Source organism: Apium graveolens, chromosome 4 (genome assembly GCF_009905375.1).
Source record: "Apium graveolens cultivar Ventura chromosome 4, ASM990537v1, whole genome shotgun sequence".
NCBI classification, from domain to species: domain Eukaryota; kingdom Viridiplantae; phylum Streptophyta; class Magnoliopsida; order Apiales; family Apiaceae; genus Apium; species Apium graveolens.
The window spans coordinates 303014030-303040964 of NC_133650.1; the positions used below are offsets into that span (position 1 = coordinate 303014030).

The 26935-nt window shown below is 31.8% G+C and overlaps 1 long non-coding RNA gene across 2 annotated transcripts; it reads left to right on the forward strand.

Moving 5' to 3' along the window:
• The first annotated feature begins 18772 nt into the window (after positions 1–18772).
• On the forward strand, positions 18773–21895 carry LOC141721459 (uncharacterized). 2 transcript variants are annotated; one of them, XR_012574739.1, is made up of 4 exons: positions 18773–19662; positions 20125–20240; positions 20326–20391; positions 21292–21895. It is a non-coding gene; the product is annotated as an uncharacterized LOC141721459 (long non-coding RNA). The 2 variants fall into 2 exon arrangements; XR_012574738.1 differs by having other exon boundaries at positions 18774–19662; positions 20331–20391.
• Positions 21896–26935: the final 5040 nt, after the last annotated feature.

Here is a 26935-nt window from a genome sequence, read left to right on the forward strand (position 1 = left end):
ATCATATAAGCCAAATAGGCCTCGTTACCTTTCCTTAACAATCTTTTTGCATGTAGCATGGTTAGAAATTTCTGGTTCTGTCGTTGACCTTTAAACACTACTTTTTTTTATTCTGCACTCTTATCTTTACTTTCTTCTGTTCACAATCTATTTGCGCTCCGTTGCTGGATAACCAATCCATACCTAAGATTACATCAAATTCTCCTAACGCGAATGGGATTAGGTCGACCTCGAAGATATTCCCTTCTAATTTCAACTTGCACTTAGGGTGTTCTTGATTTATAGGAATTATTTCTTTGTTTGCTATTTCCACTCGTAATATTTCACATAAGGGTATGACATTAAGCTTTAAATTTTTAGAAAAATCTTGAGATATAAAAGACTTGGTTGCTCCAGAATCAAATAGGACATTTGCATGTTCGGAATTTAACAAAAGGGTACCTGCTATCACGTCAGTGTTTCGAACAGCATCCTGAACAGTCATGTTGAAGGTCCTAGCAGCTGGGGGTCGGTTGGATGCAGCTTTGCTCATCTCTGAGGTTGGGGGCTTCAACGTTGGGCAATCCTTTCTCATGTGTCTTACCTTTCCATTTTGGAAACACGTTACATTGGGCCGGTTGCAGTTGTTGGCAAGGTGTCCGATTTGGTCACACCGGTAACATCTCAGAGGGGCTCTGGTCTGGGTACACACTCCAAGGTGTCTCTTCTTACAGGTTTGACACTCTGGTATTGGGGCACGTGGTTGGCTATGAAATGTTGCCCTAGATTGTCCACCGCCCTGGCCAACACTCTCGCTTGGGGCCTTTCTGAATCTGGGGCCTCGCGCAGGTTGGGACACCGCTCCCCTGACAAACCTGCTCGGAAGGCTCCTATTCCCGATTCCTATTCCTTGGCTTCATATCTTCCTTTTCCTATTTTCATTTTCCTTCACACCCTGCTCACTGTTAGCTTCAACAATCGAGGCTTTTTGCACTAATGTGGCATAGTCTGTCAGCTCTAACACTGCTACTCGGTTCTGTATCCACTGTTTCAGACCAAGCTGAAACCTTCGAGCTTTCTTTTCTTCGGTATTCACGAACTCAGGCACAAATCTCAACAACTCAGTAAATTTGGCCTTATATTCTGCCACAGTCATCTTATCCTGTTTCAACTCCAGAAACATAATCTCCATCTGAGTTTCCATAAACCTAGGGAAGTACTTGTCTAAGAACAGTCGGGTAAATCTATCCCATGGAATCACTACATCAGTTTCTAGGTTTTGTTTGGACTCCCACCAGTAGTTAGCTTCTCCTTTCAGCATGTAAGAAGCGAAAATGGTCTTATGTCGTTCCTCAACACCTAGTAACTCAAAGGACTTTTCTATCTCTTTGAGCCAGGCCCGTGCTTCAACGGGGTCGGCAGATCCTAGAAACTCGGGGGGGTTTGATAGATTTGAAGGCTCTAAAGGCAGTAGTTGCAGTCTGTTGGGCAACATGTGGCCGTGGTGGAATAGGCTGTTGGTTCAAATTTGCTCTTAACAGTTCCATAAATTCATTCATGGGGTTTCCTCCCTGACGGGTATCCTCAGCCTCTTCTTCTACATATTCTTCCTCATCATATTCATTATAGTCTAAGACCTCTTCACTTTCCTCATTCACTACAGGGTCAGGTTCACTCCGTTGTTGGTTAACAAATTCTGTGGGCTGTGCCCTGGTTCCTCTTCTACGGGGTGGCATTGTTCTGATAATACAAATTGGTCAACATAGTTGTAATTATAACAGTTGGATTATTTTATTCGTATGTAAGCATGTCGTTTATTATCTAGCAAGTTTTTATAAAGTGCAATAATATAGACATCATTTCTTAATAACTGCTTAGATATATATTAATAAGATCTCCCACTTATATCTTGGGGATGAAACAACTAGCCGAGTTCATACATGCCTGGTTACAATATATCATTACTAGTTCTGAATACTGAAATGAAAATACACAAGCCGTGTACCCTGAAGGGCTAGGAACACTATCTACTACTAGCTATCCTATCAAAATTGGTGATAAGTCACCCAGCCTTCTTCAAGGTCGATATCTAGTCACTAGTCTCTCAGTCACTATCACTGCGAGTGAGGTCACACACCCTCCTCATCGCTCCTGCAATCATCAGCTCTGCATCAACTACCGGGATGTATCATCCCACTGATGTCATCCTCATCTGAACCCTGGTATGGAGCTCGATCCCATCGATCTCTTTACGGGCTATGGCTGGGGAAGCAGCTCTGAAATCTCCTGGGTATCCTAGTCGGGTGGCTCTCTCAGCTGTCAGTGCCTGGCGTAACTCCGTAATGCGAGGAGATGCCGCAGTGATCTTAGCGTTAAGCTGACCCACTATCCAGTCATGTACGGCTACATGCATGGTCACCGGTGGTGGTAGAGGTAAATCTGGGTCGCTAGAGGATATGTCATAAACCTCGTGGAACTGTGCACGTATCGCCTCCTCCTCATCATCATCAGTATAGGGCATAGGGCTCTGGATCCCTGGGGGTTATGTAGGAGAGCGAATAGCCTGGTGAGGGTACATGTCTACATCCCTCCATACTACGCCATTAGCTATGGGGACAGGAAGGTCAGTCTCCTCCTCTAAGACATCCTCAGTAGGGTCATCGTCTGAATCATCAATGGATGGGCTCTCTGGCTCGGGAATAGGGTCACGCTCAGGAATCATGACCTCATCAACAGGATCAACCTCCCTCCTAGGCTCCACTGGTACCTGACACAATAGGCAAGGTGTTACTAACTTAGAGTTGGAATTCTCTTGAGGGTAAAACGGTCAAGACTACCCGTGTAGCCCGACGACGAACCCGACTTGAGCTCTAATTGATTATTTTATTATTCTTATGTCTAAGTATTTTATGTCCTATCGTTTCCAAGATTTGATAACATAAGGCTCTGATACCATTTCTGTGGCGCCCCAAAACCCGGGGTCAGGAGACTATGAAGCCACGCCATCTAAACTCACACAACTCACACTATAATATATAAATATTCACGCTTCATGACTCCATACTTATCACGCACACACACTTACAGGTTATTCTCTTGGAAACGAACCATCAAGTGATAATTATTACAACCCAAAAGTAATTAATCTTACTGGGGAGTGACCTTTAGGTAAGGCTAGTCCGCCAGCCAAATATACGTTTCTTGTTTCTTACCTTACATAACTCATACTTATAAATAAGCCGAACTATAAACAACTGAAAACTAATTCAGCTTATTCTGACTACCTGTGGTACAACACCAAACAATCTACGGAACAGCTAGCCATTTCCTACCCGTTTCCTGGCTATGGTTCTCATGGCAGGCATCTTTATTCACTGTTGTGTTGTGTCAATTTAAGAAAACAAGTGTGAGCTATAATGCCCAGCATAATAATGTACAGTATGAAAATCACTGTATGATAACATCATATATAATATTTATGTTTTATTCGAAAATAGTTTTCTTTGGTGATACACACCTTTTTATGAAAACAATTCTTTAAGGGATTTTAATATCCTGCGAATACCTTAATAGTAATCCCAGCACCTAGGCTTGGGTTACGGTATTGCATCACAATTCCAATTGGAAGAATTAGTACACTCGTTGGATCCACCGTATATAATGATCAGTCGTAATATAAAAATAGTAACCTTTTCTACTGGTAGAAGGACGACACCTTCGTATCCCGGTTATCACCCTTGCCGCATTTGGGCTACGTGTCCCATTTTCGGGTATACACATACTTCATAAGTTCCTGAGTACACTGAGTACCTTCGCCTGCGGTATCTTTGGTAGTCCATCTAGCACACATAGTACCAGAGTCTACCCCTCCCTTGTCCTTTAAAAGAATTCTATCAATCTCGAGAACTCGAACCACATCGAAGTTCCCCAAGCGTTTTGCTTGTTGATAGAAACATCTTATCTCTCTAAGATATAAGTGTATATATATGTATATACGTACTTCCGGGAATTTCGGAGGAAGTACTAAGGATGTGAGTTGACCGTTGTCAACAGATAATTAATAAGGGGGGAAAGTTTCTCCTTGAAATTATATTCAACATATTAAATAAGTCGGAATAATATTCACCGATGATCTGAAATTATTCGAATGATATTCTGAAATCAGAAAGTATATTTTAAATCAGGATCTATGATTTTTAAATCAATAATAAAACCTTTAAGAATAATAATTAATTAAATAATAGTCGATAAATAATTAAACCTCGAATGAGTTTACTCTCTAAAAGAATATTTAAAATAATATTCTTCAATTAGTTTGTGTCTCCATAATTTATAATCTATAGTGATTAATCGGGTTTGGAATAAATAATCGTTGGGGTATACTACTCCCATAATTAGGAATAAGTATATAGTATTTATTATTGGAACAATAAAATATAGTTGAGGGAATATGATTGTTGGGAAATCGTTTTAATAAAGTTCGAGGTGTTTTAATGTTTTGTAAGTGGACGATGAGTCCCTTTAAAACGTACTACTACGGACTTATAACCGTCCTATAATATCACCGGAAGTGATTCCCGGGTTTTAACTTAAATCCCGACCGATTCTCAGTCTTATATAATACGTCACGCTTAAAGAGGAATAACATTTCACGATTAATACTTTATCGTACAACATCGCTATATTATGCGAAATTCAACAACTATGTATCATGGCAAGCATGGTATTTATGCAATGATAGTAAAACAATCCTTTCACAACACAACAGTAAAAATGGAGTTGGGTTCGTAAACTTGCCTGGGTATCTCGAGGTGGAGGATGCTCCGGGTTCCGCTCGGAAATCTATAACCATAACACAATTCATTTCGTTAGGTTCCGTTCTAATTTACAGCAACTCGCACTCATGCGCTACTTATTATGCACCCACTCAACTTATACTACCCTTATCATTCCTTTAAGTCATATTCACATTTTGGTCACTTTATTTTCCTAAGTATCTTAGGTTCATTCTTATTATCGCCGTCGGCTCCGCTTATGGATTCTTACGGTTTCTACTCGCGCGGTCTCGGCTCCGACATTTTTATAAAATTGGGAAATCATTATTTTCACTTGAAATTTTTATTACAGTTAGGAAACTCAATATTTTACTCTCTGTAAAAATTTCATGATTTATGAACACTTTTAAGTCTATCCTTTATATTTTCAAAGTTCGTAATTCGTAGCAGTTTTTGTTGCGTAAATCACTTTTAGTAAAACGACCATAACTTTTGATCCGTAAATCGGAATCAAGCGATTCAAGCGCCTAAACGATCCTTATAACATTTCCTATCCTAAAACAAGGTTAGTTTTCAAGAATATACAGTTTACAACTTCGGGACTTTATGCAGAAACTTAAAGTTATGATTTGTTGGTTTTAACGAAGTTACGTTTAGTATCGGGATTTCGTTTACGCCCTAACTCTTAACACAACCACCAACAATCATTATATCATCATCAACACACAAACTCCTCTCAAGAACATCATGTTCTTGAGGCAACAACAACCAACCTTAAATCTACTTAACTTAATCATCAAGATTTCATCAATAACACTCATTACACTAGGTTTATTACCACATACTAAATGGATCTTAAAAATGAATCTTAAATAAAGCTAGGCCGAAGATTTTTACCTTTCTTGAAAGATTAAGATGTGTTCTTGAGGATGGTGGAGGCTTGGAAGTGCTTGGTACTATTTTTAGAATCTAAAACCACCATTGAAATCAAGAAACCAAAGAAAGGTTACTATTCACACTATTCACTAGTGAGTTTCTTGAATTTATTTCACCCATCAAACCTTGATAAAAAGAGATGAAAGAATTTTATTACCTTAGTTTAATTGCTAGGAGACTTTAGAATTAATTGGATGATTTTACAAGATCTAGAACTTGGAGATTTGAATTTGAATTCCCCTTTTTTGTTCAAATTGCCGAATGGAAGCAATTGGGATGGGGGTATTTATACTACTCTTGGTTGCTTCTCTTGGATGCTTTGCTAGGCTGCTTCTAGGAAGATGAGGTGATATCTTTGTAATTGATTTTATTCTCCTAGTATAGCATTCTAGGTTGATTCTTGGTTGCATATCTTAGGGACAAATCCTAATAGCTTACTAGGTTACAAGCTAAACTACAAGGTTAGCTTCCTTAGCACACTATTTTGCTAGCTAGCTTGATCATCCTATGGTTATCTCACTATTTGATGAAGTAACCATGGTTACTTCCTTACCATGGTTTAGTTAGTGCGTTACGTTTATTTAATCGTTTACGCGTTCGCTCGGTTACTTAAACGTTCTCCGTAATACTTACTCGTAATTGGTTTGTGAAGTAATTCCTTTCGTATTTATTCCTTATATTTTTATTTATCCTTACTTGAATATAAATCTTTAGGATTTTAATCTCGTAATTATATTGTGATTCCCGTAATCCTCGATAAGTCGTAAATACGGTCGTTTTTCAAAGTTCGTTTTCTTCGAAAACTAATAGCGTTTACATACACTCATTTGGTACGTATAGTCGTAATATCAACTCTGAAACTCATTTTCTCATGCACTACATAGTGTGGGCTCAAAAATTTTTCCCTTCTGTCATGTTTACTATTCATTAAACGTTTTACAAGGTCTCAAAAATTTGAGTTATTATAAATACATTCTCTAAATATTATCTAATATTTTTTATTTTTATTTTCTCTATAACAATTAATATTTACAAAATAATCTTACGGACGTTAACACTTATAAAATAACCGCAAAGAATTCAGGACCTTAACAAAATTTAATATACGCTTATCATAATTTAATTCGTTGCACGTATAAATATAAATTAAAAAAAAATAAAATTAGTAATTAATAAAAATAAAAAATATTTTTTTACAATTTATATTTAAATTTATATAAGGTGTATTACATATTTTTAGATGTAATAATAAGTAGTTTAATTTTATATGATATGAACTTCTAAAATATTCTATTTAATTTTCGGTAACATGAACGTGTCGAGGTGTCGCCGTGAGGCGACGCCGAGAAACATTTAAATATTTAATCTATTTTTTTAATAACTTTATTTTACATCATTTTGAATTTATATATCCTTTATAATATTTCAATAATTCATAATAATTTGCTACTAGCAACATGAACGCGTCGAGCGTCAAGGTGTCGCGGGGTGGCGTCGAGAAACCTTTAATCATAAATATAACTATTTTTAATTAATTTATTTTACATATTTTAAATATATATATATATATATATCGGTTCTAATATTTCAATAATTTATTATAATTTGTTAACTATAAATATATTTTTCTACTAAATAAAGTATAAATATGTTGTCGTGATTATTAAGAATTTATTAAAAAGAACTACAACTATATTAAATACCTATTGTATAGTAATATATTATATCTCACCATCAAATTTCAAGATAGTTGTGTATGCATATAAGATAGTTGTTAAAATATAAATTTGAATGTACAGATCGTGTTAGGGATATAAGGAAGATCAAATAAGCCATTTGATGATATCACAATTATTTTTGGTGGAAATTTTAAGCAAATTTTATCCGCAGTTTCAATAGTCCATTATGAATAAAATTACTTGAAACTTTTGTCAAATGCAACAAGAGCTAATTAGTATGTTCTCCTTCAAATAAAGCTTGAAATTTTTGTCTAATCAATATATACTCGCATTCTTATCTCAGGTCAAGATCTATACTAACACAAAATAATATTGTGACAAAATTACATTTATGAAATAGTTATAAATTTTTGCTAATTTGATCTTATATGTACGAAGTCCGATATTAATTAAAAGTGATCATATTCACACAATACAAGAAAAACAGCTTCATACAACAGTCGATACACAACGGTTAAAAAAAAATCGTCGTCCTAAAAAAACATACAACGGTGTTTTGATTTTGCAAAAAAAAAAACAGTTGTGTGAACTAAGAACAGACAACGGTTATCCATATTTTTTCAAACTATTGTATGTATTGTATCCTCTCAGTGAGTCAGACAACAGTTCTTAAAGCGCACAGTTGTTTTAAATCATTAAGACAACGCTAAAAAACCGTTGTTACTATGGTACATTATAGTGACTTCAGACAACGGTTTTAGACGTTACGTTGAGTAATACAAACAACCGTTACACAAAAGTGTTGTCTTATAAAGTATCAAACAACAGCATAAAAACAGTTGTGTGAAATTATTCGATTAGAATTTCAATGGGAGCCACTGATGAGGTGGCATCACATGATAGGTGGTAAAACTTTCACCTGGATTGCTGAGGTGGCGAAATGAGGGCCCTTGATTGAAATCACATCAGATATCAGCCGTCGGATTGAAAATTAGCTAATATTCTAACAACGGTTTTTTGTTCAAAAAGTATTATCTTAGTTGATATCCTACAACAATTTTTATAATACAAATCATTGTCTATAGACCTCGTTCTAGAACATTCTAGAAGCTTTGTTAAGGGTCTTAGTTACCCGTTGTGTTTATCAAACTACAACAACGATTTCATTCATAAAACCATTGTTGTTAAGTATTGAGACAATGGTTCAAGGTTTAAAAGAGTTGTCTTATAAAGCATCAAATAACGACATAAAAACAGTTGTGTGAAATTGTTCAATTAGAATTTTAATGGGAGCCATTGATGAGGTGGCACCATATGATAGGGGTAAACCTTTCACCTGGATTGCTGAGGTGGGGAAATGAGAGCCCTTGATTTTGATGACATTAGATATCATCCGTTGGATTTAAAAATAGCTAATGCTCTTAGACAACGGTTTAATGTTAAATAAAGTATTGTCTTATTTGATCTCATACAATAGTTTTTAATACAAACCATTGTCTATGGACCTCGTTCTAGAAGCTTAAACCGTGTCAAGTTTGAAGATTGAAGGGAAAAAGAAGAGCTTGGGATTGTAATCTCTACTTTGTCAAATAATTGTTGAAATAGAGTTGTAGTTATAGTTGTAATTCTTATTTAATAAATTTTGAATTTTAAATTATAATTTCAGTTGAGAAATTATAATAGGATTATAACATCATTTCATTTATAAATTAGTAATTGATATATTTTAAAGGAGGTTAATATTAAAAATAACGGTCTGAAAGGCAGTAAACAATGACTCAAACCATCGTATGTCATATTGAACAAACTAATTTTTGTAAATAAACTGTTAGGTATGATAATGCGCGATAACTTATTTTCGGTGAAAGTATTGTTGAACAATTGTTCAAACAATACTTCAAATAAGAAACTGTTGTTTAAGGAGGATTGCAACAAAAGTTTTAGAATTTTATAAATCGTTGTTTGACAAGGGTACTTGTAAACCGTTGTGCATAACAAATTACAATAAATGTTTTCTTTATAAAACTGTTATTTTTAAGTTTTCAAACAATGGTTCACATTTCCAACTGTTGTCTATTTCTTCTTTAAACAAGTATTGAGACAATGGATCATATTTTTAAACAGTTGTGTGTAACCGACTAAAATAAATATTTTTTTATAAAACTGTTGTCCTTAAGTAATGACACAATGGTTCATATTTTTAAATTGTTGTTTCTATTATCTTTAAACAAGTGTTGGTGAACCATTATGTTAAGTTTCTTCTAGTAACGGTTTAAGTAACCGTTGTATGAACTCAATCACACGGCGCCTCGATAGAAGACGGAAAACCTCAGTGACAGACAACGGTGCAAAACAGTTGTGTAAAGCTGTTTTTCTTATGGTGACACTCAGAATGTTCGAAACATCTTAAAAACTTAAGGTACATCCTACAACATTTAGTGCGCGGTACACTTATTTTAACTGAAAAAGAAAACATCCTTATTTTTATCACTACTAAGATGTAATAATATGTAGTTAAATGATATACTTTAAAATAATTTTATAAAAATAAAATTTTTTAGAGCACGCGTAGTGCGGGAAAAAAATCCGTAGTTATATATTAATGAGCACTAGTGAAGAGCCCCAAAATTTTGTATTAAGAATGACATTTTTATAAATATTTTGACCCATATTTTTAAAATTTGACTAGTGGGTCGACCCATATTCCTAAACATACTAATTCTTATATAAATTTGCATAGATCCGTGGACTATCCATATCTTAAATAGTATTTAAAATTATTAAAAAATCATTTATCAATATTAAAAAGATCAAACATATTATTAAAATAGATTTGTTATTATACCAAATCAATTATAGACCCACAATTCATTCTTACAGTAATTCAAATTCAAATATCATTACTACTTTCCTTGATAATCATTATCTTCTTCTTCTTTCTTTGTTACAGGCCATATCCATGAATCTCAACAAATGTACACATCAGCATCTCCTATCGAATTTGTGTTATTGATGATTTGTTATCTATTGTGCAATCGTACTTTCGTAATGTTTTAACAAAACATATTTTAATTAATTTGCAGTAATGATTATCGCTGGACTATTTGCATAATATCGAAACTATGAATGGGATCAAACGTTCTACTGCCTTTGAAGACAACGGGCCTGGCATGAATCTACATAATCAAAATATGTCATAGTAATTTTTTTTAAATGTTATAGCGTGTTTAATTTAGATTTGGTATTGATAGTTTGTAGTCATCGTTGTCACTTTTATTATTCATTTTAGATGTTAAGCGACGAGGTCGTGGACAGATATGCGATCCAATTCTCTAACCTCTAGACGAAAACAGATCAGATTTCCAACGAAATATAGCTAATCCTCTAACAAAAACTGAAATATCTGTACTGTCTGGTGAGTACAATTTGTATCTTTTATTCAATAAATGTAAGATCTTTAATGTAGCATCAAATGATTGAGTTTAATAGTGTATAAATTTAATTTGTTATTGCAGTATGTCGAGGTCGTGAGTCAGCTTTGGACAAATTTTTATGTGATAAGTTGCTCAACATGAATCGTACGGTTCAGGATAGTTCTAATGTAAACTTTAAAAATAGATCAACTAATGAACAAGGTATTCTTTATTCATAGCATATCTTAACATATTGTAGCAGTGCATCGTTTATTGTTGTTTTTGTCATATCCATTTATTATTATGCAGTTCACTCAACATGTACAAATAAATAGAATTTTGCTCCAAATAGCCCGGGTACGTCACTTGATGACATTGTGGTATCATATATATTCTATAATATATTGTCGCAACTAATCTTTGATTTGATATCATTTTTCAATTATCAGGTACTCCACAAAGTGATATAAGAAGACATTCTACATTTAGCAAAACCTCGACAATAATGTCATCGAGATCTCATATTGCCAATAGTCGTGTGTTATGTAGACAACATTTAGTTAACATTTAGTATGTTACATCGATATCTCATATTGTCAGTTTACGTTCTACAAGTTTGTTATTCAAATTATTGTTTATTTTTAAATAATTTGTGTATCAATATTTTGTACCCAAAATATCAGGAACAACATTTACTTAACATTTTATTTGTGTATCAATAATTTTGTAGATAGCCAGAGTAATGAAGTGGTTTTTAAATTGAAAAGGGATGGTCTTCTATGTAATTTGAGATACCCAATCCGGTAACATGATTTGTTTCTTATAAGTTATTTTTTACACTCCAACTGCTTGATCTTAGTCCTAAAGAATTTTGTTTTCTTTTTTCTTTTTTGTTATTTTCTTGCAGAATGGTATTAAAAGGGAAGATGAGGAAGTAGAAGTGGAAGATGAACTGTCGGTTCTATTGGAAGTACAACTGAGATTATTTTGGTAATTCAGGTTTCAATCTTGCTGTGTATTTAATTTTTGTTAATGATTTTGAATGTTTGCAAGGATTCATCTATCTATCAGGAAATATCATCTGATCCTTCACTTTGTAATATAACATCTTTGAAATACCATTATGGGATTTTCTTTTGATATTGTTGTTCATTAATCTAATAGTTGTCGAAGATCACTTCTTTAAGCTGAATACACATTCTGACATTTCTAATAATTTTACAGGCATCAAAGATCTATTCGTAGAGGTTCACATGATTAAGTAATTTGGAAAAATAGGTTACCAGATACGTATAAACAGAGCATATATTAATGGTTATGACCTCTTAAAGCATTGTTTGTTCAGTTGCCTGAAGGTTACAAACGTCCGCCTCCAACTGCCCAACTTTCTCCACCTTCTTTGAATTATGGTGTGCATCACTATCTTTTTTATTTATAAGCTCTGTTTATTTGATGAAATTTAAGATTGATAATTTAGTTTTGGTTTGTTACGCTTTTTGCGTTACTAAAAATGTGAATTCCTGGATTAAGATTTTGTCTTCATGAAATTCTTTTATTGATAGGCCATAATGTAGTAATCCGGAAAAATTACAGGCTATGCGAACAAGTTGGACTAACATGTTCTATTCGTTATTTGTAATATCCCGTAATTTTTAGAATAATAATAATAATAGGATATTGAAAAAAAATGATTAAAATTTGATTAAGATTAGGATTTAAAATTTCAATTAGACCAATGGGCCTAAAATTTGGATCAGATTCTAATATGGATAACTTGTAGGTTAAGAAATAGGATTTTGTATCATTATAAATACACCATATTCGTCTCACTTGTTTTTATTATTAAAATTCGTAGGTCTTTTTCAATAAAAATCAGAAGTCTTGTAAAATTCGTAGAAAATTCATCGTAAGTCGGGATTTGTTGATTTTTGATTTTTTGGAAAGGTAATTTCGTTCTCTACAACTTTCATGTTTTGTGTTTTCCAAGAAAACATCATTTAGTGGGTCAAAAAGGGTAAATTCAGATCTGGTCAGATTTTGAGGTAAGTACTTTTTTACTTACTTTTATTTTCGGAAAAATTTTGATACTCTGATTTTTGAATTTCGTAAAAGATATAAGAATTATGTTTCGAACTGTATAAGAAATTAGATACGAGAATCTTTTGAAACCCAGTCTCTACATTTTCGAACCCGTTCGTAATTTACGCTATAGTTCCGGAACTAGCCTTAGATACCCTTAGTAGGCGCACAAGTGTGCAACTTTAGATACCTATTAAGGGCGCGTAATTATTGAACTTTAGATGCCGACCACTGGAAAAGTATGGTATAAAGAATAAGAATAAGAATAAGATGCCGGCTACTGGCAAAGTGTGGTCGTAGATCAAGACTGTGGTATTTATAAGAATTATCATTTCGTTCTGTTTTATCTGCTCTATTCTGTTTTAAATTCTGAATTTTTAAAATATAAAACTTTGGGTTGGATCTATTTTTAGAAAATATTTTACAAAATTATTATTGGTTTGAGAAAAAATGTTTTATTAAAACACCCATCATTTTCCGGTTAAATAGTTAGTCAATCTGTACTTGTTGGGTTGTGTAGCTCATTACTTACAATTTCAGGTTTCATCTAAGAGTTGGACTTGGATAGCATTGGAATTCGAGGACTTAGATTTGGAGTAGATTAACTTTTGTACTTCCGCTAGCTGCGTTTTCGTATCGTAATATTTGTAATAGACTTTTGGATTAAAATTGTATCGTATTTTAAGTTTTTGTATTTAGAATTAATAGTTCGGAAGAGCGGGCTGTTACATTATTCGTTATTCTACTTTAGCTACCAAATTATAATTGTGCATAGATCTACTTTTGATTTGTGCACAGGCTTTGCCGAGATTATTTATATTCTATATATAACATGATTAGTGCCTTCTAGAATGAGAGTCAATGTAACTTTGGATGCAAGGTGGCTTATTTAATATTTTTAGTATGTGCAGGTTACAATTTAGCATAGCAGGCTTTTACTTTCTTATAAATTTTTTCTTTTATCTAAACATTATCACTTTATAAAAGAGCAGAGGCATGTGATGATATGATATATTTCTGTTGCTTTTATGATATGCTTTGATGGGTTTGAATTTTTGTTCAGTGTATGTGCCCTTGATAATTAATCAATGTTATTATCCAATTTTAGTATTCAGAAATCTATGAGACAGAAAACATCATCATGGTTACGAGAAAGTGTGCTACAACTTGGTCTAACTTTTATTAAATTTGGTCAATTATTCTTTGACAAGGTCTGATCTATTTGCTGGTGAGTTTGTTGACGAGCTTGCGAAGTTGCAGATAATTTATTTTTTCTCTTTATTAGCCTTAAGAATAGTTGATGTAGAGATAGTCATAAATTTCTAAAATAAAGAGGTAGTTTGAGTCATTTATATATTGCGAGCAAACATCTCCACATTCCAATTATTTTTCAAATTTTTTTTTTATTTTTTACTCAAATTTATTAATTAATCAAAATAGAATTATTCATAAATTTATCAAAGCTAATAAAAATTATACTATGCGGTGTCTTTGTTGCTGCTTTATTCTAAATTGGGCGCGAAATTTATCACTGGACATGCATGGTGAATGGTGATAGTGCTACATTCTTTAAAAACTTAAAACATGAGTTTTAACACATATTAATGCTTTCAAACCATGAAAAAGATTTAGTTACTATGCCTTGTAAAAGAAGTACATGTATAACAACCTTATATATCCAATAAGCTTCGACTCGGAGACTTGAAGTAGTCAAGTGATGCTTTCCTATGGTCTACGGGTATCTTGGCCGGCCGGCAGGTGGACCTGGAGGAGGAGGCCGCGGTGTTGCTTTTGTTGGTGCATCTTCTGTTATTTATTCAAATTAAACAATTATCAGTTTAAATCGCTTAAAACAACTAAATAATCAATAATTAATTAGTCACATCCGCTTATAACTATTTATCCGCTATAAATTTTCCCGGATAAAATTGAAGTTTTTTCTTTTAACACTGGAATTTACGTTATATGGGTTAGGTTCTATGGAGTTCCCTATTTCATTGGAGTCCATATATGTTCTGCAAGTAAAATATAGTTTAAATTGTTGCGAAACGTATTATTTTTCGAATGATATTCTACAAATATCACAATTTTATTGAAAATCTTGCAGATTGCATAGATTTTACAAGTAAAACGTTGCAAAATATATTATTCTACAAAACATGCTTAGTTTCCAAAATATTAATGTTCATGTTGCAGAACATACATATTGTACTTGTAAATATATGAGATTTGCATGATTTTATTGAAGTAATGATATTTGTGAAACATGTTTTGCAAGATGGACTCCATAGAACTTTACTCTACGTTATATACCCATGTTTAATATTTTTCTAAAATTTTTGCTTGTTCGCGAAAAATTGTAGCAAATTTACGTATTTGGATTATAATACGTGCATATTAAAACCTAAAAGATTAGAGTAAACTGAATCCAGCATTAGTTAAAAGCAACTGCAGGATGAAGATGATCATAAGTATTAAAAACACAATTCTCGCCAAGGAGGAGGAAGCCATAATTTGTCTTGTGGTAGCTGATATAAAAAATCCTTTGGTACAAAGTGATTATTTATACACACTACAACAAAATAGGCCAATTACGACGGCCAACTTACAACGGAAAAAAATGCGCGCCCAACTTACGACGGAAAAAAGTAAAACGTCGTAAATAAATACGACGAAATCGAAAACCGTCGTAAGTTTAATATTTTATTAATAAAATTATGCACAACACGATTAAACAAAAATGAAAATTATTTGAAGTTGCGACGATTTAAACATTTCGTCGTCAGTTAATTATTTTTATTAAAATTTTAAATTAAAATTGAATAAAAAAATATTTTATCTAAATTTACAACGAAATATTTTCGACGGAAAAAATCGAATCGTCAAATTTACGACGGAAACTAAAATTCGTCGTAAGTTATCAAATATGGAAATTTAACTTTTCCCGAAAAATTTGGTGGGATAATAAAAATCATTTGAAATTGCGACGATTTGAACGTTTCGTCGTAAGTTAAATATCCAATTTACGACGGAAATTAAATTCGTCGTAAGTTATCAAAGAGGGAAATTTAACCTTTTCCCCAAAATTTTGGCAGAAAATTTGACTTACCTCAAAATTTTGGCGGTAAATTTGACTTTTCTCAAATTGGCACATGATTTTTGATAATTTCAATTTTTAAAAAATTTATTTCATGATCCAACCATATTAATGTCAACATTTATTTGTTTAGGTGATATTTCAAAATTTTCAGAAAAAATTATATATTTTGAAAAAATAATTTACTATGAAACATTGATTATATCACTAATATATATAAATATATATTGTCATCCATACAGTTGTATCGATGAAAAATCAAACCATATATATGCCATATTAATGTCAATATATAATATTGACTAGTTAGATGTACTAGTCGAGCTGATGCTTGACTGTTAAAATGTCAAACTAAATAATATTATTTTGATATAAAATTTTGGTTACATCACCAAAATATATACATATTGACATCCATACAGTTGGATCGTTGAAAAATCTTTTTAAATAATCGAAACACTAATTCGGGATTTAACACTAGTTAGTTGTACCAGTCAAACTGAAGCTTGACTGTTAAAATGTCAAACCAAATAAAATTATTTTGATATGAAATTTTGGTTATATCAGTAATATATATATATATATATATATTGACATCCATATGGTTGAATCGTTGAAAAATATTTTAAAATAATTGAAACACTAATTCAAGACTCAACACTAGTTAGTTGTACTAGTCAAACTAAACCTTGACTGTTAAAATGTCAAACCAAATAAAATTATTTTGATATGAAATTTTGGTTATATCACTAATATATATCTATTGATATCCATACGGCTGGATCGTTGAAAAATATTTTTAAAATAATCAAAACACTAATTCAAGATTCAACACTAGTTAGCTGTACTGGTCAAACTGAAACTTGACTGTTAAAATCTCAAAACAAATAAAATTATTTTGATATGAAATTTTGGTTATATCACTAATATATATCTATTGACATCCATACGGTTGGATCATTGAAAAGTATTTTTAAAATAATCGAAACTTTATTTAAAAATTTAACACTAGTTAGTTGTACTAGTCAAACTCATATTTGACTGTTAAATTGTCAAACCAAATAAAATTATTTTGATATGAAATTTTGGTTATATCACTTATATATATATATATATATCTATTGACATCCATACAGTTGGATCGTTGAAAAATATTTTTAAAATAATCTCAACACCAATTCAGGATTAAACACTAGTTAGATGTACTAGTCAAATTGATGCTTGACCGTTAAAATAGCAAACCAAATAAAAATAGTTTGATATGAAATTTTGGTTATATCACTAATAAATATGTATATTGACATTCATATGGTTGGATCGTTAAAAAATATTTTTAAAATAATCGAAATACTAATTCAAGATTCAAAACTAGTTAGTTGTACTAGTCAAACTGAAGCTTGACTTTTAAAATGTCAAACCAAATAAAATTATTTTGATATGAAATTTTGGTTATATCACTAATATATATATATATATATATATGTATTGAGATCCATACGGTTGGATTGTTGAAAAATATTTTTAAAATAATCGAAACACAAATTCAGGACTAAATACTGGTTAAATGTACTAGTCAAACTCATGCTTGACTGTTAAAATGGCAAACCAAATAATTAGTTTGATATGAAATTTTGGTTATATAACTAATATATATACCTATTGATATTCATACGGTTGGATCGTTGAAAAATATTTTAAAAATAATTGAAACATAAATTCAGGACTAAACACTCATTAACTGTACTAGTCAAACTCATGCTTGACTGTTAAAAATGGCAAACCAAATATAATTAGTTTGATATTAAATTTTGGTTATATCACTATTATATACATCTATTGAAATCCATACGGCTGGATCGTTCAAAAATATTTTTAAAATAATCGAAAAACCAATTCATGATTAAACACTAGTTAGGTGTACTAGTCAAAGTAATGCTTAACTGTTAAAATATCAAACCAAATAAAATCATTTTGATATGAAATTTTGGTTATATCCCTATTATATATATCTATTTACATCCATACCGTTGGATCTTTGAAAAATATTTTTAAAGTAATCAAAACGCAAATTCAGGACTAAACACTAGTTAGTTGTAGAAATCAAACTCATGTTTGACTATTAAAATGATAAATCAAATAAAATTATTTTGATATGAAATTTCAATTATATCACTTATATATATATATTGCCATCCATACGGTTATATTGATGCAAAATATTTTTAACATAATAAAAACACAAATTCATGACTAAACTCGAGTTAGTGTTACAAGTAAAACTCATGACTGTTAAAATGGTAACCAAATAAAATTATTTTGATACAAAATTTTAGTTATATCACTAATATATATATCTTTTAACATTCATACGATTGGATGGATGAAAAATATTTTTAAAATTATTGAAACATAAATCCATAGTTAAAAACTAGTCAGTTGTACAAGTTAAACTTATACTTGACTGTTAAAATGACAAATAAAATAAAATATCGTCATGGGTAGTTTTTTACTTTTATGTAATGAAATTTAAAAGTAAATTACTATGTTTCAACCATCAAATTATCACGAACCCCCGTTACTTTCTGTAAACCATTGCATTTTTTAATTAAACGAATGTATTATTCAACATAAATGTAATATTAAATAGTAAATTATCATTTTATACCTTAATATTTATTCTAAATAAGATATCTATCATTCTTATTTAACGACAAAAAAATCTTATTTAAATTTATTAAATATCGTTTATTAACAAAGCATCAGCTAAATTATAGAAAAAAACATTAGCTATTTAACACATCGGGCCATAAGCCCATTAATCATCATAACCCTATTTCCTCTACACCTTACCCCTAAACTTTGAATCTCACCTTCTCAGCCTCCAGCACCCCTTCACCTTCCCTTCACCTTCACATTCTCCATAAACAAAAGCCTCATCTTCTTCATCTTCACCTTCGCCTTCCACCAAAAGCCTCATCTTCCTCTTCACCATAAACAACGACGACGACAGTGATGTTCAAACCGCCATGGACCAGTGAGCTTCTTGGAGAATTTGGTTGAGAATTTTCCACCATAGACCCACCTCCACACCACCAATAACCACCACATCTCAACCCACCGGGTCACTCAACTCACTCAACTCGCCACCCACCTCAAAACCCCCTTCCGATTAAACCCCACCTCCCAAACTACGCCTCATGTGTAGGATTAAGTTGTTTTTTTTCTGGTAAGGAGTGAGATGAGTGGTTCGAGAATGAGAGTTTGTTTGGGAGTGAGGTGAAGTCGGAGGATTGGGTTTTAAATGCGTTGAATGGGGGGAGTAGTGTAGGGGGGCTATCGGGGAGTAATTCGGTTAATTCTTTGTCAGGGTTTAATAAGGAGGGAAGGTTTGGGAAATTTGGAGGAATTGGGAAGAATGTGGATGGGTTTTCGGGTGTGGAGTCGTTGGATAGGACGTTGAGTTTCGGGTCGGATGTGCATTTGAGGGGCAAGGAGGAGAATGTGAATTTTTGGGTTTGTCAAAATATAGTCCTAAGCTGTCATACATAGATTATGTTTTCCAATTTCGAGTCCGACACATTACACAAAACAATACGGTGTTTAAGTGGAACCAAAGTTTATTACACAAACAACAACCAAACACCCCACAAGTCTGTGTTCCTCCGAGCTTTGAAACACCGCTTCAACTCCTTTGTCCTCTACAGGTAATTACGCCTTCTTTTCTTTTCTTTTTATTTTTTGTCTGCTGCTATTCTCCTTTGTCTTCAAATTTATTGTTACTATATTCGATTGATTTTGTAATTGATGTGTTCTTTGTTTTATTAAATTTCCTGTCTCTGATTAATTTCTTAGTATAATTTGAGTGGTTCGAGTATTGAGAGTTTGTTTGGGAGTGAGGTGAAGTCGGAGGATTGGCTTTTAAATGCGTTGAATGGGGGGAGTAGTGTAGGGGAGTAATTCGGTTAATTCTTTATCAGGGTTGAATAAGGAGGGAGTAGTGTAGAATATATAGATGCACTCCTTTTGAGCTCTTAAAAATGCTGGTGGATATAAATGTGTGTGTATGTGTGTGTTTGGGGGGGTCATAAATTTAAATAGTTTAGTTTGTTGCATGTTCTTGTGGTTTCTACATTCCTTGATGTCTCGTGATTGAATGGGACTTGCAGATGATAGCATGGCGATTATGATGGCTTTCCAAATGGCTAGTTTGGAGATATTAGGTCTAACTACAGTATTCGGCAATGTTTTAACACAAGATGCTACAAATAATGCCCTGTTACTCGTATGTTTTTTAAATTTAACTAGTCACATGATTTTTATAGTTTGTATTATGTGCATGATCAGTTATCATTCTTGATGTTCAAAAGGATAGGTGTGAGATCGCTGGATGTCCAGATGTCCCTGTTGCAGAAGGTAGCTCTGAGCCTCTGAAGGTAGGTCTTAGTCTGTGAACATTTTGTAAATTACAATGACATTGTATAGCCTACCCTCACCTTTACGATATTTAGCCAGTACCTAAACAACGGTGTCTGCATTTTAACATTAAATTCACTGTTTTTCTTCTTTCCAAAACCAGCATGAACTTATCTTTTAAGCAAATTCTATACAGTGATATTTTTCCCACTTGTCAAAGATTTATCTATGTCTTAGTTATGTTATAAACCTAAACTATTGTTAAACTCTCAAGAGAAATGTCCTGGTCACAATACTGTTGGTTTTAATCTAAACTTATTTATTTATTTCTCATTTTTTATTTTAATGGTTACTGTGAGTTTAGTTGTTTAGTTGACCTGGTCTTTTACAAAACAAACACCACATATCTATATTTGTGAGTGATCAAATACTGGGTTTAAGCAACATCACTCTCTTTAAATCATTGCACTTGTTTATGTTTTTATATTTTCTTCACTTCATACTTGATTTGGCTTTTCCTGATTCTGTTTTGAGGTAGCTAAAGTGCTTTAGAGTTTAATTTTTTGTTATATTTTATTTGCTTGAATTGAATTAATTGATGATTGAGGTATTAAGCTTTTGGATTAAAATGTTGTAGTTTGTGTATCAAAATAATTAAATGTTTGATATGCTAGTTTGCAGTACTTGGTGCTTAGATTTAATGTTTTAATTTTGTGCCTATTTGCTTAACTAATAACTATGTATGAAACTTGTTAATCGTGGTTAAATTTGTGGATTATGCTAGGTTGATTATTTGCTTGCGTAAGTTGATGTTTCAAGTTAATTTTTAAGAGATTTAAGTTGCGCATTTTATTATGTGTGTATGTATGGCTGTCTTTGAACTACTATCAGTTGAGCTATTGTGTTTTTTATTTGTGTAGTGACAGTAGCATTACAAACCCATTGTCTCGCCAAAGGATCATAGACCCAAATGTGCAATATACACATGTTCAAAGTAGGGTTACTACTAATCCTGTTGAACAGAAGAAAACGGATTCAAGAATGCAAATGCAACAACAATATCAAGACTCTGGGTATTTGTTGCCAACCCAATATAATCCACAGCATCATCCACAATTGCAGCAACCTCAATTCATTCATGTTGGTTCGCAGTATGTCCAACATCTTTCCATGGGAGCAGTGCCAATGCCAGCATACTATCATGTATATTCTTCCCAGCAACCACATCATTCTCACCATCCTGTAGTTGAGCAGCAATACCCAGTGTACTATGTGCTAAGCATACAACATGCCTGTGCAACAAGCGGATTATAGTGAAGTTGCTGGTGCCGCACCTAAAACTACTTCTCAAGTGTATTTAGTGGTATTTAAATTTTTGTATTACATACCGAAAGGTTAAATATTATTATGGAAGTTTTGTGGCTAAGAGAATATTTATGTAAATTATGGTATTTAAAGTTTTGATTTGTATAATTGTGTGCATAATTGCTTGTTATAAAATCCAAATTTTAATTTTGTGTTAAACTGGGATTCAAATATATTTAGAATTTAATTTGAAAGTTGAATGGGTGGAACCAGAATAGCCCCCTTTTAGAGAATAAAACTTACAACGAAAATTATGGGTTATTTATGACGATTGTTCATTATATTGGGTTAGTAATTTATTAAAAGTGGGTCCCAAAAGATTAAAACTGGCGATTTTTTCCGTCGGAAGTTAACAACATACGACGATTATTTTTGTCGTAAGTTTATTTATTATTAAATTGTTAATGTGGGCCCACGTTCACCAACTTGCGACGCAATTTTATCTTGTGACGAAAAAACGAACTTACTACTCGACCAAAAACGACGATTTTTTTCCGTCGTAAATGACTCAATTACGACGATTTCAGTTCAAAAAAACCGTCGTAAATGGCCAGATTTCTTATAGTGACACGTCTCTTTAACATACGCAAATGCGCAATTTAGGCATGTTTAATTTGTAATTTTAATTTCATTATCTATGAAAATATATATTATCGTCAACTCATAGAACATTTGACCTTTTACAAATAATATGTTTTTAGTTTACCGGATATGTATATGTAATTACCAAGAAGTTCTTCACATTTTTCATATCTATTAGTTTGAAATGAAAATTTATAATTTTAAAATTAAGTCAGAAAGTTCAATATATGTAGATCACTTAATCGTTAGAAACGTTTCATATTGTACAATATCACATAAGGGAATTATAAAAAATTGCCACAATAAAAAAAGTTTTCTATTAGTGCAACTCAAATTCGTAATTTTAAATTATTAAATTAAAAATCCAACTGTGTAGGTGTAAATATCATGTAAAAATAAGTAATTATGGAAATTTTGAATTAATTTTGTTGATTGGATCGACCACTTTATAACAAAAAATAGTCTTTCAATCTCTAGCATTAACATTGTAAAAAAAATCATTATAAAATCAATACTATGCCACTTGGATTTGCATGAAATTTTTTCTCTAATTATATTTTGAGTTAATTTTCTTATTCGTAAGATCATATCGTTTAAAAATATTCGATAAATATGATTTTAGCCCGCACTAATGAGAAAATTTTTCTATTATGACCTTTAGAAATAAGATGAGGTATATAGTGCAATGCAAGTATATTTCTGACTTATAATATTGCATGATATATACTGCAATATAAAGTATAATTGCAATATGTAGTGCACGACAATAACAATATAATATAAAATATTATATTATATCGAATAATATATTATAAAGTGTGATTGCAATATACAGTGCACGACAATGTGTAGGTCTAAAATTTAAGTGATATATCAAATAAACTCCACATGACAATATATTATTTTATTTGATAATGTAAGTTGGGATTTAATATAATATAAATAAATATTATATTTTAAATTATAATTTTAAAATTTTGATATATTCAAAATAATCTCGTTTAGTATTCTTGAAATTTTTTAAATAAGGATATGATTAATTAGCATACATAGAGCCACTACACCTGATTCTACGATGACAAATAGGGGTGAGAAAAACCGAACCAAAACCGAAAAACCGAACCGAACCGTATAATTTCAATTCGGTTTGAATTTTTTTCAAAAATTTCGTTTAATTCGGTTTTTCGGTTTTAACCGAAATAATATTGGTTCGGTTTGGTTAATCTAAAAAATATTTTGGTTTAACCGAAATAACCGAAATCTAAATATATATATTTTTGAATTATATTATATATATATATATATAATAATATAGTAAATATAAACAAAAAATAGATAGTATGTATCTTTAATTGGTGAATGTATGTATCTTCAATTTTTTACATATATAATATAATATAATATGTATTCTTTTAACATTTCGAATTATTTTTTATTTTTATTTTAAATATTTCGGTTTTCAGAAACCGAACCGAATTAACCGAGATAATTCGGTTTAGTTTTCGGTTCGGTTTGTGCATACGTTTGGCTCGTTCGGTTTGGAAAAAATTATCACTTCGGTTTTCGATTAATTCGGTTTGGTTTCTCACCGAACCGTCCGAATGCTCAGACCTATTGACAAATGAGAACAGATATGTGGTTTTCATCAAATCGCACGGATTCGCAAATAGTGTCGCACTCACACGTATTAGCAAATGTATCATTCTTGTTTTAAACTGCTATAATTTCAAATCGAGGACGTGTATATATCCCTCGACCCTCATCATGTGGTTAGATTAACGAGAATTTGACTTCAGTCGATCCACCAAATATTGGAATGTTCAAAGTTCAACCGTAGATTGTGTATATAGGCTATCCATCTTGCAAAGGCGTTGAAATGTTTTCCATTCTGGCCTTCACTTCTTGGATTTGAAATTAGCTGGGATTTGTAAAACGATACCCTACTTGGAATTAGGGATGACAATCGGGTTGGATTGGATCAGATATTGCAAAATCCATATTCAAAACCGAAAATTTTATTCATACCTGAACTCGATCCGAACCCGAAAATGAATACCCGAACCCGATCCATCGGATTTCGGATCGGATTCGGGTATACTCGAAACCCGAAATTTTTTGAATTGGATATTCATACCCGAATCTGAAATCTAAAAATTTGTATAATTATTGATATTGCAAGTGTTTGGGATCGAACACGCGACTTGTAGAGAAAGAGATTTAACGTGTCATCTTTAACCACTACACCACATCATTAATTGTGTTATTATTTATATGTATAGCTAATATTTAAAAAATCAACTAAATTGATACCCAGTTTTTTAGATTTATTACTAAAAGATGTTTTGTTAACCTTATAAACCTTATCAGCCGTTTAAATAATTGAATAAATATATTTAAGTAAACTTTATAATTAGTTATTTTTAAACATAAATATAAAAATATATGTTCTAAAAATTATATAAAAATATGTATAATGTATATTATTAATATATATATATATTATAATATTATAATGTGTAATATATAAAATTCTAATATTATATATATAATAATTTGGGTTTTTTCGGATTTCGGGTTCGGATCGGGTTCAGATAGAGTTTTAGATTTCGGATCGGGTTTCGGATCGGTATACCTAATATCCAAATCCAAATCCAAAAATTTTCGGGTTTAAAAATTAAATCCATATCCAAATTAAAATCCAAAAAATCGGGTTCGGTAAATCCAAAATTTCATGTTTCGGATCGGGTATCCGTCGGATCGGATTATTTGTCATCCCTACTTGAAATCTGTGATATGTTCAGACAAATGGAGAAAAAACAATATGTTCGTTCTTATACATGGTCATGAACAAGAGGTCTGGTCAGGCCGAGCAGCACTTGACTATAGGCGAGTAAGACTTACATCCAAGACTTCTGACACTCGATAGCCTTAAAAATTTTAATTTTTTTAAGTAAATATATTTGAATATGCATGATATATATATATATGTTAGTATATACATATATATATATATATTAGTTACTCATATATTGATTTCGACTATGATAACTCGAATCTCATGATCGGCCTTGGGTTTGGTGGGCACAATTCTCCTCGGTGGAGGGGTTGGTTTACCCGAATAACTTATCCAGATTGGGTTGCCTGACAATTTTTTGTCTTATTTTTATAAATTTAAAAAAATATTATATTTTATCTACAAAGTATTAAGTATGTGATTATTATCCCGGTTATTTTATCCGTGTCAATTAAACTTTTTTTTTTAAATCAAGATTTTGTCTGGATTTTATTAAAATCGGGTTTATTCAGATTTCTCGAACTTTGGACCGGACTTCATAACACAATAAAAAGTCCGTTTAAGACTAATGGATCGGAAGGAACCGAGTGATGTTTTTTAGAGAATAAATGATAAAAATAGCCAATTTTTGAAAAAATTTAACCAAAATAGCTATTCTGAAAAAAGTGACAAATTTTAGCCGATTGAATACTCCAATGTCAGTTGGGTATCTCAATTTGTATAAGATACTACACTGGTAGTTGGATATTTCATATATGGGATACTCCACTTGCAGTTGAGTATCTCATATAAAGTGAATACTCCATTGAGAGTTGGGTATCCCATCGGTTAAAGTTGACCAACTTTTCAGAAATTGGTTACTTTTGTATAAAAATAGGCTAAATTTGTCATTCACCATTTTTTAGAGGACATGACATTTAAACTTTTTTGGATCGATATGAATCGAATTTTGGGCATGTAACATGACGCGCTTGTTTCCCCTTATAATTAGAACCCATCTAAAAAATTAATATGTTATATTATAACCATTGTTCTAAAACTCGGAAATCGACATTGTTCGGTGGAAATATCTTGCAAATATCTTGCAGCGATTAATCAGATGATAATCGGTGATTAATCGGTTAGTGAATCGGAATCAATTTAATTAACTAAATAAAAATATATACATTGCTATTTAAATTTCATTAAATTTTTATAAAATTTACAAAAATGATACCGCATATCAATAGTTCATATTTGATATTTAAGTGGTGTATACATATTTTTTATAGTTGATTTATGCATAATAATAAATACTCAGTAGTCAGAAAATTGGTAACTACTATATATAAATTCAATATAAATTCGTAATCTGTTATATAGCAAATCAATTATAAGAAATGAATCAATCGAGTATATTTTCAAGAGCAATAAAATTGAAAAAAACGTATTCAATTATTAGAGATTAGGATTTAGGGGCATGTGATAATTAATATAAGTCAATATATATTATTATTAAATATTAACTATTATTTAGAATTTTACTTTTTCCTTAAAAAACAGGTTTTTAATAATTTTCACGTTTTGACCGAACTGACTGATTTTTTACCCGAACTTGCCGATTTTTTACCGAATTGATCAATATTCAAAAAAAATCACTTTGACCCGATTTTCGATTAATCGAGACGGGACCAATCTTAACTCCTAAGAATCGGTTAATTGACCGATTTTTTTTAACACAGATTGTAACCCTCATCAAAGGGCTAGGTTAAACTCTGCGGCCCTGCTCAATCCATTTCATGGAAATGGGGGAAACGGAAGCAAGAGCGAGCATCAAGAATTTT